Raw genomic sequence first — 18,024 nt, forward strand, 5'->3', positions numbered from 1 at the left:
AACAAAAGCCTTTGAGCGTAAGTAAATGAACTCTGAAAAATAAAACGAAATTGTGTTTTGATGTTGTGGATATCGACTATATGGGAGGAGAGCACACAAAAGGAAACGAGGAGCAAGTTAAAAAAAGCAGTTTGTTATATACTGCACCATTTACATTTGCTTTAAAAATCTCAGTAGTGTTCAAACTACCTGCTTATATTTTAATCTGGGCAAATTCAGACTCAGGGTTAATCTGTCAGGGATTTGTTTGCTTGCCTGTGTACTACTGCATCTATTGCAGTGTTTAAAAACATCATGTGTTTTGGGTAGTGTCTGAAGCTCCGCACTTCCACAAGGACAGAATGTGCTCGGAGCTGTACAGATGCAGAAATAGGGTCCTATTCTCAAAGAGCTGAATGTTCACAAAAGGACCCAGCAGCCGACAGGTGGTTGCAGACTGGTTTTCTCAACAAGCATCCAGCCCAGCCAAGCGTGCCCTACTGAAGATTTGTCCCATTGAAGTCAGATGAGAGTATTTTCAAGTTCAAATGAGCTTGAAAATTGCAAGGGACATTTCTCACTGTGTGGAGGCACTTTTTTGCTGAAAAAAGAGAGCAGAACTGTGCCTCTTGAAGTCATGAAATCCTTCTTCCCTGCATAAGGCAGGTGGTATGAAGAATGGGGAGGAAATGGATTTAGCAGAACAGGTGGCTTGTTCTCATTGGGATTAAATCTTTCAGGTCTGCCTTTTGCTTTGGAAACTACCCTTGCTTTCCATTCACATGGCCTCAGGGTGAGTCTGTCTTCTGTTTCTCTGTGGTGCTGTGAATTATCATTCTAAATATCATTAGTGTTCGAGTTTCTTCCACACCTTTTCACTCTGCCCACAAGTCACTGAGCTGACTTTCACAGGGACATTCAGGAGAGCTTAGACTGCCTTGGTTATCTGATCAAGGGCCACTAATTGAACTACTATGGAGATGCCAATTATATCTCTTTGGAATATATTCTGAATTCCGGTCTCTTTATTTATGCAACTCCTTTGACTTTAAAGCTGTATACAAACAAGTGTTATCCATGGCAACTGATGGAATAAATAGATTTTCTTTGGAACTTTCTCAGCTTTATAACATACAACAGGCCCAATGCCACAGCCTGAATTCAGAAAGCACCCCGTACATAAGATATTTTTATGGCTGCCCTCTGTAGGACTCCCTTTTTTGAAGTGCAAAATTTAGGTTCAAAGTTTGTGTTCCGGCAGTTTGACCTCTGTTCCCCTGGCAATGAGTGAGGTACAAGCCATCTGCCATTGGTGTTCTCCCTCCAGCCCTGTCACTCCAGCCTCTAACCTCACTCAGCTTTCAGGTGTGGGGATACTCTTTGCCAGGAAAGGTTCTTGGAGCCGTCAGTTCACTATCTAGATCCATCTCATTACACTGGGAGCTCCAGCCTCAGCCAGAAGTCCCATGGGATTCAGGGGGAGATCTGATAGTGCTGAATAACTGCATGGCTTGGCTCACATGTTCATGCCAAAAGGGTGACAAGAGAGACATTACATTTTACATGAAAGAAGAATGCTATAGTCTATATGATCCATGCCAAAAGTTGTGGTCCTCTTCCTGCCTTACTTTCTTTTGCAAAATGCTTCAAAATAGAATAATTTAAGTGTAACAGATATCAGAAGTTTATTTAAGGATTTACTTTAATTGGGGATAATCAAAACTTTTAGTAGTGTTAAATCTTTAAAAAAACCCCCAACTACTTAAGAAAGATCCTTCTGATTCACAGCTGAGCTCTCAGTTTCCTCAGTGCACACTCACCAGAGCTTTGATTCATTGTCCAATGTCAGTAAAAGCTTTCAGATGTTTTAACTAACTAAATATAAAAATTATTCTCTCAGATCTAGATACCTTTTCTGAGACTGGTTTTGGCTGAATCATCTTATTTTTATAACACAATCAACACAAAACCAGTAATGAAATAATCTTTAGCTACTGAACTGTATTTGTTGTTACTTCTGTCTCGTATATCTGTGTTTCCAGGTAGTACAAAACCCCTCACTAAGCAAGCCAAGTTTAAAAATCCCCCAAGGTTTTCAAATCAACCTTCAAAGATACCGTTTTTGTCCCCAGTTTGAATCTAAAAACTAAACAAACTTTTCCCTGAGGTGAAGTAAATTCACACTGGACAGCAGACATTGCTAAACATGCCAGTGTGCCTGCTATATGGCCAAAGTGTTTATTCAACAGAAGCTTGGACGACAGCCACCACATCAATGTCACAGCCTCTCAGCACATGCGAAGAAAATACATGTGATACATAGCAAATTAGGTGTCCTGCTCTAGAAGGAGTGGAATGGGATTGATTTGCCACTTTTAGCAATGCTCTTTTACTGTCAGCTTGGCTTTGAGAAAAGCATTAAAGATTCTTGTCACAGATGTTTCTTTCATAAACTGTTGTGGGAGAATGACATTCTGCAAAAATGGTTTACTACTCTGCTTTCTTCTCCTGGGAAAACAAAGTGCGCTAGTCAGCCCAGCCAAATGGGCTCAAGGAACGCTCTTCAGTTATACCACAATAGCATTAAGGATCATGACATTTACAGAGCTGATCTTAGAAGCTCTCTTGGCAAATGTACAGTGTAGAGGTATTTATCCAAAGTGTGTGCCATTGAGGTTTTTTTTTTTTTTGTCTTGCATTAGTTCAGTGGGGCAAAACTGGCCGGTTGGGTGTTCAAAACAGGGAAGATAAAAAGGACTGAGCTTACTCACCGTGTATTAAGAGAATGGTTCACACTGCATTTGAGTAATTAATCACCTTTAAACAAAGCCAAAAAAAAAATAAAAAGAGGAAAGGGAAAGAGGGAAATCTAGTACAGTAGTTAACATATGAGGCCTCACTAGAGTTTTCTCAATGTTACTGGATTGCATAAAATATAGCTGTGAGATGAAATCACTTTTTAGATCACAGAGTAAGTCCTTCACCAAGGAAGCATAATTTTAATTGCTGAGAGAGATGGGAGAAGGGAAAGACAATGAATCTATTATTTTTAGGTCATAAAGTTTACTTGAAAACATTTTGAGAATGCAAATTTTCTTACTAAAAGTCAAAAGGTTTTGTATGAGTGTTTGCTATGCTGTAAAAAAGAGTTACTATAGCAACAGCAACATCATATAGAATCTATGACTTGTAAAGCACCTTCTGGAGGGAACAAGTTATCCACATATCGCATTAATTTTCATACTTTAGATAAAGTTAAATAAGCAAAAAAATTCTATAATGTCCAGGTTTGTCTCCTTTTGCAATGTTTACTTAAACCAATGTTTTTTTCTCTATGCAGGCCTCTATTTGCACAATAATTTAAATTGTAATGTTTTGGTATTTCAAATGCTCCCCTTGTTGTTCTCTGTACAGGTCTCTGAGTTACTGAACTAATTCCTGCTAGAATAAAACACCACTAGGGGAACATGAAAGAAATTCCAAGTTTGCTGTGATTATGAGCAGGATAACTGCTTTTCAGAAAGGAGCATCCCTTTGTGTTTGAGCAGCCTCAGCACAGCCTCAGTGTGTGATGCTGGGCTGTCCAGAACTGAGGCTGCTGGGCAGGGGCTGCTTCTGGAGTGAGTGTGAGAGGGAGAGGGAGCAGAGGTTTGCAGCGTCTCTCTTTCTGTTTTCCTGGGGCAGGGCTTAAAGAGCATCATCATTAATGGTGTCAAACTGCATAAGGCTTGATATGGAAAGAAATGTTTGCTAAAACAGGAGTGCTTTGGGCAACAGCAAAGAAGGCTGTAGCAATTGCAGGCCTAGCAGCAAGGTGAATACTGAGACTGAGGTGTTGCACAGGTTTAGTACACAATTGCACAGGTATGGGATAAGTTGATGAGATTTGGTTTTATCAATAAGAAAGTTTAGCACACATCCATTTAAAAAAAGTGGCCAAAAAAGGTGATTCTAAGTTTTCAGAGGAGAAAAGTTATTGGAAGTCATTCTTTCCCTGCCCCATCAGGTGGAAATCCCGAAGGGACCTAACTGTACTCCAACTTCCAGCACTGTACAGGTCTCTATCACCAGCTCTCTACAAGAGTATCTTTCTACAAGCAGATGTGTTTTCCTTCGTATTTAAATGTACGCCCTGGTGTCCTAGAAAAAGGACAGTAATAGACAGATTTTATTTAATTTGAAGCTGTGACCATGTGGTCCTGTCATTATGAACACAGTTATACTGAAAATATATGTTTTAGTTTCTTAGCTGGCTTGATTCCCAGATTGCAATGTGGTAAGACTTTTGATTTGAGATATTAATCAAATGACAAGAATTTCGTGCAAGATTTGCTTCTATAGAGGGCCTGTGTAATCTATATCTTTCTTTTCTACACCATTAATGTATTCAGGGGAGCCACTTTTTTTTCTCCATCTAAATGTCAACAAGTCTGATTAAGTGTAAGCAAGAAATCAGTGTTCCTTCTTCAGTAGTATCTCAGCGCAAAGAGAACTTTCCAGAGGAGACAGTGTCATCACTTTTAGACAGATTCTTCCCCAAAACCAGCACTTCTGGAATTCTGGGACAGCTCAAGACCAACTTTCAGACTGGGGTAAGGATAATTCTTTGGCTGCAGCCCACAAAACCCAGCCTTGGTGAAAATCCCCCAGCCTGCAAATCAGCCTATAGAGGCGTATGGAACAGTTTCAGTGCACAGGGACACAGCTCCTGGGGAGCCACAGCAAACAAAGCCCACGTCCTGCCCGTGCCTGCGAGGTGAGCGCTGACGGTGTCTGACAGTGACATTTCCTCAAAAAAAATTTTGAGTGGGACTGCCTTATTTAAAAAAGTGTTTGAAATGATTTTGTTAAATTAGTGATACAAAACAGACACTGCTTGTCTGGAATTCTTTTCCTAGTGCTGCTATTTTGTCAGGTAACAGAAAGGGGAGAAAATAACTATTTGAAGGCACTTGAATGATGTCACCACTGAAAATAGTGAAGGAGTATCTAAAATAATCTCAGTAATAATATCTGTCTGGTTGCTTTTCTTTTATTAGTTTATTCCATATCGCCATTTTGTCTTCAGATTTATATTTGGTTAACACTTAACATAACAGATGATGTTGATAGAAAATTTTGATCCTTCATTTAGAAAAATGGTGTATATTTTTAAATAAAGTAAAATGAATTCTGCAAAAACACTAAAAATATTCACAGATGTTGTAAATTGTCTTTAATGAAGTTCATAAACTTGAATTAAAGTCCCAAGTGGCTGTGTAGTTTGTCTACAGTCATCTCTCTTTTTGCCTGTGAATGCTTATTCAGGAGGGATTTTCCTGAAGGTAGTGTTCAGGAGCAAATTTCTTTAGCTGAAGGCCCAAATTCTCACATACTGGTGTGAAGATCATTCCTTGTAACAAATTACTCATTATTAGACATTAATTATTTATTCATTTTTACAAGTTCCCCTCTTGCAGTCTGTCTATGCAAACAGCTGAATGTGAATTAAAAAAGCCCCATGATGAAACAGACACAAATACCCAGCGGTTGAACTTTGAAAGCTCTGCACTTGTTTACAGATTTACCGCTGACTCAGAGAAGAATAGACTGGGGGAAAATTGCCTGTGCATAAATTTTCTTTCAAAGCAGTAAGAATAAGGAATAAATGCAGCTGATAAATTGTTCCCAATGAATGATGTAAACATACATCTACCTCAACTGTATTTTCATTGTTAATGAAAGCAGATTGAAAGCAGATTTCAGGGTTTTGTGTCACTATGTGTGCCTTTTGCTTTCCATGAAGCACTCACTACATGGGTGTTGAATCTAATGTTAGCTGGAAAACCAGCATAAACTCGTAAATGATAGACATCTATATTGTAATGAAAAGGTCCAACCAATTGATGAGTGGGCATAGTGCCATTCAAGCAGATGGGTCTGAACAGCAGCAGCCAAAACATCAAGTAAGTCCATCAAATGGAGATGTTGAGGCTGGGTACATTTCACAGCCAACATCATTGAATGTTAAGATTGTGTAATTAGCAGAATATGACACTATTAAACCAGCTCTGGGCTGGATTAATTTGGAAAAATCTAATAAATACCTTCTACATTATGGAAGGGAGGGCCTGAAAAGATGCTTGCCTTTACTAGGATATGACAGATGGAAGTCAGGATTTCCAAGTTGGGAGTTTGAGGTTTCCCTTTCAAGCAGATTCATAGCACAGTGCTGTATTTAGGTATTTCCAAGGCTATATAAGGGCAAACCTTTGCTTGCCTAAAATGCATAGCATACAACTATTATGGAAGAGGCTTCTTCCCACAGGAAGGTCACACCTAACAAGAACAAAGCTCTTGCTCCTGGTTAACATTTGCAGAGTAGCAAAGTGTCTGAACACAGCTTTTCATGATTAAAGGTTAACTTAATATACATCATAATTTAGTCATCCAATAAGAGAGTTAAAAGAAGAAAATGTGACTTTAGCTAAATGAATTGTGAAAATTATATCTGTTAACCCTACAGGAATTCAAATTATATTTCAATTTCATAAATTTGATGCCCCGGAAACTGTGAATTACTCCGCTTTTCTAACACAAAACACATTTTCGATGAGATTAATGGGAAATGTGCATTGTTTATAATAACTCAGATTTCATAAATTAGCGGTGATCATATCCTGGTTTCCATTTGCATACTTAGGTTTATGCCTCCCAGGGACACAGAGAAAACTACTGCTCAGATACCAGCCAAAATGGCAAAGAGATGCACGGTTACTCTGAAATTGCCACCCTGCCAGGGCTCTTTCTTGGAAAGGGAACTTTGGACTCTGCTTGTGTCTTTCGTGGAGAGGCACTAGGAGGAACATTCTCAATGATATCTCCCTCTGCTGCACTGTCCAGCAACTAATCCCAAAGCCTTCATGAGAGAGTAATAGTGAAAACCTATGGAAAAATCATGAATGGTCCACTGAAGAGTGCTTTTAGGAAGAAATTGTCTGCCCAGAGTGTATTGGTCAAACGGGAGGATCCAGAACCTTGTGTGCAGTCACAGAACCTCCCTGTTGCTAGAATAGCTGCAGCATGAGGGGGAGGCTTTGCAGGTGGAGAAATGTGATGGATGCACACAAATTCTCCAGGAGGAGAGCATGCCAGGGGTTGCCTTGATGAGGAGCAATGTGTCAGATGAGTGGATATCCTCTGTGGGATGGGCAACACTCTGGGTGAGAGCTGGAGGGTCGGGGGAGAAGGGAGGTCAGTGACAGTGTCATCATGGTGGTAGCACATTGCAGACTGACCACAGGGCTGAGGTGCAGATCAGAATCCAACATTTTCACCAACCCAGGAGATCTATGTGGTGCTACATGGAAAGGAAGGAGGTCTCAGGCAGCCTGAGGCATAAAGCAGAGGAAAACCTCTGTTTTCCTGTATGACCAGTTCCTGACAGAACTTGGTCCTCTGGCCAGAGAGTGCAGCCACAGCAACAGAGAAGGTTTGTTGCAATGGATGCTTGTTCTGGCTGCCCTGAGAAATTGCTGTAGAGTGAGGGACATGAGCTACACTGAGAACTAAAAAGGCATCGTTACTAAGAACAGCAGCAAAAACCAAAAAAGAAAAGAAGTTTATTCCTCTTTATGTTTTAATGCCTTCCTCCTCCACCCCCAATGTTTATGTATATAAAGTCATTTAATAGGCTTATAATGTCACCATGGGAAAGCAAGATGATATAGCCACAGTGCACATTAATAGACCACTAATCACAAAGCAGCAAGAGTTTGGTTGACCTGAGGATATTCCAGCAAATGGTGAATATTTACATTTTTCATTATTTGTATGGCATTATGTTCACATGTAATTTTCAGAAGCAAAAGCCAAATCCTGGTCTGGCCCTAAAATGACCTGTTGAAAATGAATTAACAAGGCTGCTCTCAAAGGTGGTTTACAATTTAAGGTGGGATGTGACAAAAACAAACCTAGCACAGCATGGTGCAGTCTTTATGAATGATGGTATGTTAATATTAGTTTTTTGCTAGAAACTGGAAGCTTGAGAAACCAGAGAAATAATTATGTTTTAAAAATTTACACTACATTGTTTAATTTGCATTACATTGTAGGGTGGAGCTGAGATGGGGAGAGTAGATTTACTCTTAATTTTTTCATCAATTAAGCCAATCTAAAACATCCTGAAAGAAGCATAATATCGTTACTGTAACCATACTGAAGGACATTTTACCTTTGGCTTCCTGTTTCCCAGTCTACCTTAGGTGTAGTGATATTTTCTTAGTGTCATTACCCAAATTTAAATTCTCAATATCTGTAAAGCTTCATCCCATCCACTGTAGGTTCTGCTAATCATGTGGTTTCTTCAAGATATGTTTCACCTGAGTTATGTGAAGGAGACAGAATAAGGCAGAAGGCTAATTTAGAGAAATTTGGAGAAAAGGGGAAACTAATACTCAAAATTAAAATTATGTAATATATTCAAGACTGCTTTAACAAAAGCATTTGGAATGACTTTGGGTTTTCGCAGGATGATACATGTTTTAAACTGGAGTGTTGATAAAGTCAGCTTTTATTTTGAATAATCAAGATGCAAGAGTAAAACCTACAATTTCTATCTTCCCAAGACCTTAAACACACTGTTTGCAAAAGGTGGCCTAAGGTCTTCTCTGCTTTACTACCACATTTCTCTTGAAATCCTTAGTGCAGCTTCCATACAGACTGTTTAATATCTGGCTTGTGAAAAAGCAGCACTGCCCTTCATTTTTTATTAAGAAAATGCCCAGCTGCAGTATGTGAGCATTGTTGTTTGTTGATCTTTGTGGGTTTGGGAGGATTACCTTGCCAGCTGTAATCCTGGCACCTGCCTGCACTCCTGGGAGCCACCCCAGGGTCAAAGCCTCTCTTCTCTGGTTTGCTCTGTCTTGGCCTCCCTAAGGCTCACCTGCCTTGCTCAAACTCTTCAGGACACAGCTCCTTCTAATGGCACAGTAGAATCTCATCAAAGACTGTCTTTTGAAAATGTTTAGCCACAAGCACACTTAGCTGCTCCATCATTTCAGCCTTTAACACAAAAAGTGCCTGATTTGTATTAATGGACCTATAACAAGTGAGAAGTACTGTATGAGCAGAGAAACAGTTTTCTGTGTCTCTGCCTTATTATTTCATTTGTGCTAAATAAAATGGGGCTAGCAGATGAGTTATTCATATGAAGGTTGGAAGAAATATCACTTTTAGTTCCAGAACCCCTGCAGATATTCACGAATTTTACCAAAATATTTTTGTGGATTCCTATTGTTTTTTTACTTAAAAATATGGCAGAACTGAACGAAATGGATAGGTCTCTTTCAAGAATAAAAAAAAATTCAATTTCATTGCCCAGCATGTAACATTTTTCTCTGTGTTTCAAATATGCTGTAAAACTAGATCTCCATGTCTTTCTAATAGAGAAACTTAGCACTTTGAAAAATCACAATAAAATATGAGAACACTGTTGATGATTCAGCTTTCCATAGTTATACTGTTATGATATTTTTTCTACTTTGTTTGCATTGTTTTGTTTTCAGCAAGTTTTGCTTTAACTGCAGAGAAAATACAGGCTCTCCAGAATGTGCTTTAAATCAAATATGGAATAAAAGCCACATATACAAGGACGTAGGTATGTATGGCTGTTAAGCAGATAAATCCCTTCTTGCCTCATGTGGTCCAGAGCTGGAGGCCAGGATGACTTTACATTTCCTGTAAAGGTTATTTAGGCTTACTAACACTTTTATCTGAGATCTGATATATCTCCTAACAGGAAACAGCAACAAGCAGGGAGAAAAACTCCTGAAATTACTGATTTCCTTTGTTGGATACTCCACTGTAGGAACACCCTGATAAGACCTTGTCCACCAGAATCTGCTGAGAATTCTCCAGTGATCCACATTAGGAGTTGCACTTGGACTTTATCCTAGGTCAGTTTGTTATGGCCTTTCTGTCAAAAGCATAAACTTAGTGCAGTACAGTAGTCTGAGGAGAGGGAAAACATGCTGCTTATATCAAGAAACAGCAGCTGTTAATTTTGAATATACCTGGAATTAGCAATACCTTCAGGCCCATAATCTAGTATCTAGGGAAAATTGAGAAAAATCACATTTCTTTAAAAAATTTAAGCATTTTAGAAAGTAAAACCAGTTTCTCTATAAGCACTATGTTTTTACAACCATACTTAAAAACATTTTCCTGAATCCATGAACTGTCTTATTTAGAGGGAGACACTTATTTTCTGCTGCATTTTGATCTAAAATTTAGTAAGTGACCTTAAAAAAAAGCATCTGCCTTCACACTTCTCATGAAGTTTCTTTGAGTATGAACTCTGTGCTTGCCAAGGGTAAAGATGAAATTCACTGAATTTTTAATGCAAAGCATAAAAAATCCCTTCAAAACATATTTAGTGCTTCATGCAGCCATGTTTAAAAATAAAATAGAATGCAAAATTTGGTTTGAGTTTGTGCTTTTAAAAGGGGCAGGTAAAGCCAGCACATTGTAGTCCTGCCTTAACTGAGGCTGGGCAACAGTAAATACAAATCCCACTTCACTATCCCTGCAGCATCCTCTGAGCTAACAAAATATTATCCAGCAAAATGTGAGCAACCTCCAGACCCACTCTGTCCTTGCCTTGGCTGTGGCTGCCAAGGAGAAAGGCAGCTCTTGCCAGCAGTGGCACGAGAGGCCCTTTGGGAAATGATCTGAGACCGCTGAACTTGTTTTCTTTCGGCTGTTCCAACCTGTACAACCATACCAAAGCACAGATTCTTAACTCGTCTGGCCTCTCGGTCCAACAGGGATTAAAGGACAAATAAGATGCTCCATTTAATGTTTTTTTTTGAGGTGAATCTTGTGGTGGGTGCTTAGTTAAGAGTTTGTTTTGCCTGAACAGCTGTGGATACTTAGTTGGTTTTCTAGTTGTTTTTCTTAGCAGTCTGCCTGAGGGTTTGCTGTAGGCTGTGTGTTTTCTTTTTGGTGGGCTTTGGGATACCTGCCCGTCCCAGCACTGGATGGTGCCAGTCTCTCCAGCCCTGGATGCCTGAGCTGGCCCTCTTCTGCGAGCTGCCTGCTTGGCTTTGTGCTGCTTTTCATAGAACTGCCTGGGCTTAGGTTTCTCTGACTGACCATCTGCTCCATCTTCCTCCATCAGCAGCTAATTTATTCAAATCTCAAGTAAGCCTTGTTTTGCTTGTATTTTCTCTTCCATTCTTTCCATCTCCTCTCATTCCTGCACTGATTATTACTAAGCATTGCACTAGCAATTGAGAAAACTGGAAGATGCTGATCTCTCAGTGGCCACTGAGAAGCAGAGATGGGGTCCCACTGCTTTAAAGAAGAAACTCACAGGATGTTACTCAGATAACATCAGACATTGTGTACTGCCCCAGCATCTCTGCTTGTTAGGGTGTAGTTGCTCCATAAGGTACAGAGTTTGGATTAGATTCCTATACCAGAAGCCAATGCCAATAGGAAAAGGTCAATAGGACAAAAGAATAGAAAAGGAGTCAAACCCCATATGGTCTTTTTGTGGAGTTTAAAAGTCTACTGGTAATTTCTAAGATATAATACTCCATAATGCATCCAACTGATTACCCTGCAGGTTTTACAGAGAAAACCACACTGCTGTGTAAACCTGGGAAACAGTGAACCTGCTCTTGATTCAAACCTCCAGTCTGAGCAAGGTGATGACTCCAGGAGTGTATGTACATATCACTCCTTGACTTGTTCTGGAGAGAATGACAACTCAGCATGAATTTTAAAGTGACTGGATGCCAGTTCTCGTATCTAGGACCAAAGATTTCCAGGATGGCAAAATGTGCCTTGGAAGGCAGTGACAGTGAGAGACCTGAGGCCCAGATAACCATGTCCCCATGACATTCAGGGCCATGTACCTCAGCCATGGCCTGAGCTATATAGGTCAAGCCAAATGACTGCAATTCTCCTCTTTGTCTCAGGTTCTGTTAACTTGCTACTTGGAATATGTAAATCAGAGGACATTGCATGTTAGCAGCAATGAATAGAGAGAGGGGCCAGAACTGTGAAATTTTAGTGGGAAAACAGAACATTTTCCAAATTTGGGTTGAGAGGTCTCTATAATGAAGGACCATATATCTTTTAATGTGCAGATCAACTTCCTTCTCTTCTTCCAATAAATTTCCAACATCTTACAGATACAGAAAACTCATACTGTATATGTGTAAGGATTGTCTCCCTGGGTACAGTGTTCTATTTTATCTACCATTGATCAGGTAGCTAAGATTACATGAAGCTCCACAATGGTAACATGGAGATATGAATGTTACATCCTAGACCTGAAATAAGACTACAATCGTTTTTTCTTACTCCCTGTTTTCCTGTATTTTTATTTCCCCACAGGAAGTGGTTTCACTTGAAGCAGAATATTTTTATATGGCCTTATTTGAAAATTTGATGACAGCAGTAAATCAGGAGACAAAAGGAAGTTCTGAACAAAGGTGCTCAGCATTTTTGTTGATAGTTTGAACTATGCATGAGTGCACAGACCTTCTCCTCATTTTAAATCAGATAATATTTTTGTGCAACCACTTCCATTGCACTGCAACACCAAGTAAGGAAGGATCTGGATATATGTTTATTTCCAGCTCCTAAATGCCATGCAACCTAAAGAAACAACCATGACAAGGAAGTCTTTTTGTGGACAGACAGTGAGCCTAGACTGCAAACAGAGGAAGCTTTTACAGTATACATTTAGTTTTGTGTGTAAACTTTTCAAGACCATTTCAGCCTAATAGTCTGAGCTGCATTACCTCGGAGGGTATTGTCATTAAGACTTAAGGCGCTCAGCTAATAAATTACAGTGATGTAGCAGCTTTTTGTCAAAGGATCCTGAAGTGCTTTACAAACTTTACAGTCCATAGATGCATGAATCACTTCACCCACTATTGAAGTATGGCCAGGCCAGGGATGAATTGTGGCAGCTGTTTAACAGCACACAGCAGTTCGACACAATAGGTTTAGGAGAGCAAAGACAACATGCTCTCCCAGCGCCAGTCCAAGTAATTCAGAGGGACAGTGGAGAACACCTTGGGAGAGAAAGGGAGGGATTTCTCCCTCATGGACTAGTGCAAGGCATTGTTACTTGACTTTAGTGTCTGGGGTTATGTCTCTCATCTTGTATCAAACCTGTTGTGAGAAAGTTCCCCATACGAGCTATAAAGTCTGTAATCACACATGTAAGCACGTAGGGTCTTGAAACCATCAGGGAAATTTGTGTAGGTAGAGTTTTCCCAGCCAAACTGGAGCTAATCAAGATTTAGTGCTGCCTCAGTATGGAAAATACTAAAAATATGCAGTCTTGGTTTAGGCTGTTTTTGCAACTGGGAAACTGAAGGAAAAGCATCAGTTGCTCTCTGTACGTATCTGTACATCTACTTGAACAGAACCCAGATCTTTAAAGAGTTAGATAGGAAATTAATTTAATTCCCACTCCCTTTCTGGTTACCAGCTGTCTTCTAACATAAAGTGATGGTCCCCATAAAGGCCTTCTGAAGAAACAAGCAATTTCCTGAATAAATCAAGTTAACCCTTCCTCCTTCCCTTTTTTCTCCCTTTCAGTGAATAGCATCTTTAGTGACGATCCTGAGCAGTCTTGTTACCAGCTGCTCTAATCTAGGGGGTTATGTCATTTCACCTTGATATTTCTTTCCCCATTGTTTTGCCTAAGTGCACAAAACAAAGCCTATGAGTGCTGCGTGCAGGGCTCAGAGCAGAGGGAGAATTGTTTGCAGTGACACACATCAAGCTAAGGCTGGCTTCTTCCATAGGAATAGATTTGTTTTTTCCTTGGAAAAAATACCTTCGGTTTTTAACTTCTGCAAATGAGTGTTGTTTGAAGAATTTATTGTTTCATTTTCCCTTTTCTGTATAGATCCATGGACACCAGAGAAAGTCAATGTGAATGTGTGGGGTAAAAATAGTGGTGACTACTGACTTATACAGAGTTGTTTACTTTGGATACTTAAAAGGTTGCTCCTGCTTAATAATGTAATATTTGCATGATTGGAGACCCTAAATGTATAGTGTTGTGAATTTCCATCCAACAGTTCACTGCAGAAATAGTAATTAAGAGACCTCTGCCTTCACCCCCAGTGCCTAATTGTAAACCTTCCTCTTCCCCGATGGAGGTTTCCAGTGGGACTGCTTAGATGAGTGTGTGCTACTCTCAGCCACAGAGCTGGACCCTTGCAGCCCTGAAACAGTCTGCTACAAGCAGGAAGAAAATACTCGAGAGAAGAAAGTCCACTGATTTCTTTAAGCTGTGAATACTACCCACAAAGAATTAAAAATAAATAAGGATCATAGAGCATTATCCTACTTATTTTCTAAAGATTTCCAGAACTAATTCCAAAACAGAATATCTAACCAGGATTTTACATATAAAATACTCTAGGTATTGAACCTAGTTTTTGTGTATCAACTCTGTGCTGAATAGAGTCTTTTGCTTGTAAATGCACTGAGCCTTAAAAGCAATTTCTGTCATATCGCCCTTCATATTCCTATCTCTTTCATCACCATCCAAAAGGAAACACTTTAACTTCAGGCAATAAAAAGCTTTTAATTCAGATATAAGTTTACATGAGCTATCTTCATTACAGTGTACAATGTAAAAAATGAGAAAATTTAAAATCGCATTTAAAAATTTAATTAGATAATTTCTGCTGTTTTAGAATATATAATAAAACTTCAATAAATTATATTCTGGGTCATATCAGCTTCTTCTCAAGAAAATGAAGTTAAATCTTTGTAGTAACCAGCAGCTTAATTTTCATTAGGCTAGCTATTTGATAATTAGTCATGCACCATAAATCAAGTCCCCAAGTCTTCTCCAGGTTTCTTAATTGAAAATTATTGTTTCTTGGCTCCGTGGCTAAATGTGCAGCAAGTCTGAGGAGTGATAGATGCTGAATCTAGCACAAACAGTTTGAAACAGTCAGAACTTGATAGATCATTGCCCTGAAGGGGCTTGTAATGGTGGAGAGACTGTGAATTTCAAAATTAAAGGTTTGTTCTTAAAAATCACAAGTGTAAAAGCTAGCTGTAGTTTACCAAATAGCTCCTAACCTTCAGCCACTTTTCCTTTCATTGCTAGCTGGACTTCAGTTGCTTTTCTAGTGACAATTGTTAAGGGTTTCTGTGACTATATTTGAAAAGTTAAAATGTTGGCTTGGAAAGATACAGATCGAGAGTATTTGTGTTCTCTTTTGTCTCTTTTTGTTAGTGGCATTCTTTTTTTGGTAAATCTCATGAACAAATATGGAAGTTGTTTCATTTTTGGAATTTTTAAGCACTGAATGAAATGGTGACAGTCCTCTCAGAGCCACTATGAGAGAACAGATGGGCCTGCTACACACGCCTCAGGTCATAAAATAATTTCAGATATGATGCAATTGTGGCTAAGTAAAATACTTTTGCAAAGTCAGAAATATATTACTTCACTGAAAGAAGGGAACCCTTTGTAATTTTTCTTTGACAGCCCAGCGGACTTTGCACAGAGCTCAGCTTGTGTTTGCCATTCTGTAGATAAGGACAGCCACAGGGTTTTCTGCCATTCATGCCTTGCTTCCTCATGGTCCTCTGGCCAAGAACTGATGACGACCACAGCAGGAAACAGTGTGAAATGCTCTGTAAATTTAGAAGAGGGAATCAATTGATGCTAAAAAAAAAAGAAAAAAAAAAAGCAGGCCTAAGATTTTTAGGTGAAAATTTCCAAACTGCATTGGTAAATTCATGCTGAAAACCTTCTCAGACCTTCTTTAACTTGATGAACAAACACAGACGTGGAGCTGATGAGGGCATTTATTTGTTGTCAGGTGCACCAAGACTTGCACTGCAGTTGTTCTACCCCCGCAGCCCATGACAAACAAAGCAGCACACTGGCTTGGTGGGCAGAGGCTGCAGCCTGAACCGAGGGTGTGTGTCCTGCCCAGGCCCCTCTCCTGGGGCTGCTAGAGCCAGGTCTGAGCTGAGAGCTGAGCCTCAGCAGGTGCTCCCCATGCACATCCTGCACTGTGCACTGTGGTGCATTACAGACCTCCTTCTGCTCTTCCAGGTTCATCTCCTTCCAAGGTCAGCTTTGTACTGCCAGTACAGGAATTTGGTGTGTGGGTGATAGCTTTCTCAATGTGCTACTCACAGCTAAATCAGGGGTGAATGATGAGTAGTTGAACTCCGAGGAAGGAGGGATTTAAAAGGCCACATTATCAACTGGAAGAGAGTTTATTAAACACATAATAAAATAATTATTGTATTTGTGGATCATGTTCTTTTTGGGGCCTTGAAATGACTGTGTGTAATTTTATTTTTGTAGAGATTTATTCTTGGAAGGGAAAGTCATTTGCCTAAAGGATATATTGATTTCATTCAGCTGTCATCATCCCTTTGTAAGATTTTACAGACAGAAAGCCAAATTCAGGCCCAGCTTTGTTTTATTTTTGCATTATACCAAATCTAAATACGATGCTGCCATTACAAATGAGAATAGTTTTCCCATCAGTTGTTCCAGTCTCACACTGGACTAGGTTGCAGCAGGATGAGGAGCAGTATAGGATGGGGGACAGCAGATCACAAGGGATGTGAGCAGTGTCAGGGCATTTTTGTAGCCTGTCCCCAGGGAGGAACTCCTTCCTGGTGGGCAGCACTGGTGAGGAGCTGGGAGGAATGGAAGGCAGCCAAGGGCAGCCAAAGGAGCCAAAGGCAGCGTGGAATGAGCTTTCCATGAGCAGCCCTGACCTGCAGGCAGTGCTGGGCTGCAGGGAGCAGGCTTTGCACTGGGCTGTGTTCTGATACACACAGACACGAGCTGCAGCTCCCCAGAGCACAGGGATGGCCATGTCACAGACTGAAACCAGCAGAGAATACCCAGTGGACCTGCTGTGTCAAACAGGGACTTGCCTCACTAATTCATGGAAGTCAGTGTGTCAGTGCAGCCCCCAGCAGCTCCCAGAGCTGGGTGTGCACTGAAGCCATGTGCTCTGGCCTGGCCATGGCTGCTCCTTAAACAGGGCCACTTGGTCTGGGGGTTCCTGCTCACAGTCTTTCAGGGCTGGAGCTCCTTTGTGCCCCTCTAATCTGCCAGCAGCAACTAAGCGTTTTATCTGAGGGGTGGACAGACCAGAATTTACTCTGTTGACACCTACACTGAGCTGAAAGTGTGAAGATCAGTGTGGGGATCATCCTGATTCCACTGAGGTTTATGAGAGATCAGCAGTTTTCTTTTTAAACACAGATTTGTGGGAAGAGTTTGTGGCTGGATTCATTGTGAAATAAAATCAGGCAAAATGTTTTGATCATATTCTGATGCAAAATTATACCAGTATCAAACTCTCAGTTATTGGAATGTTTTGCATTTGTGTTAATGAAAACAGTTTTTCTAGCTAGTGTGATTTTTACCTGGGAAAACATCAAAATACTAGTATTATCAATTTTGTCCATCATTTAGACTGGTACAAATTGATCCAAATTCAGAGTTGAAATGCCTCCTACTCTCCCATCCTTATTACAAACACACACATGCAAATAAAATGGAATGACTGGTGTTTAAGATTATATTTTAGTTGATTCTCAGTTGCTATGAACTTCATCTCCATGATACTAAAACTTCAGGACTACCAATAATATCGTCTTAAGGCACAAAGAGCAAACACACTGTGTAATTTTTATTGTGGGGCTTGTTCTCAGGACGCAGAGCGTGTATATTCCATTTCACTAACATTTTACAGAACTATATATAGATATGAATAAGATAAAATCTTTTTCTCTCTCGTACTTCAGTCAGAATCAGAGCTTGCGTACACAAGCTAGAAAGGTGTGTGACTGAAATGGTAGTTCTACACCATTAAAGTGAAAAAGATCATAAAATAAAAGTCCTGTAGCTGTTGTTTCTCAGAAGATGCAAGCTCATTGTCAATCTGTACATCTAGGTAGAATTAGTGTAATATATATGATGCAACAGCAACTAGTGGATAGATGAATTTGAGTGGGGCTGCATTCTCCATCTAA

Source organism: Catharus ustulatus, chromosome 10 (assembly GCF_009819885.2).
Source record: "Catharus ustulatus isolate bCatUst1 chromosome 10, bCatUst1.pri.v2, whole genome shotgun sequence".
Lineage (NCBI taxonomy): Eukaryota > Metazoa > Chordata > Aves > Passeriformes > Turdidae > Catharus > Catharus ustulatus.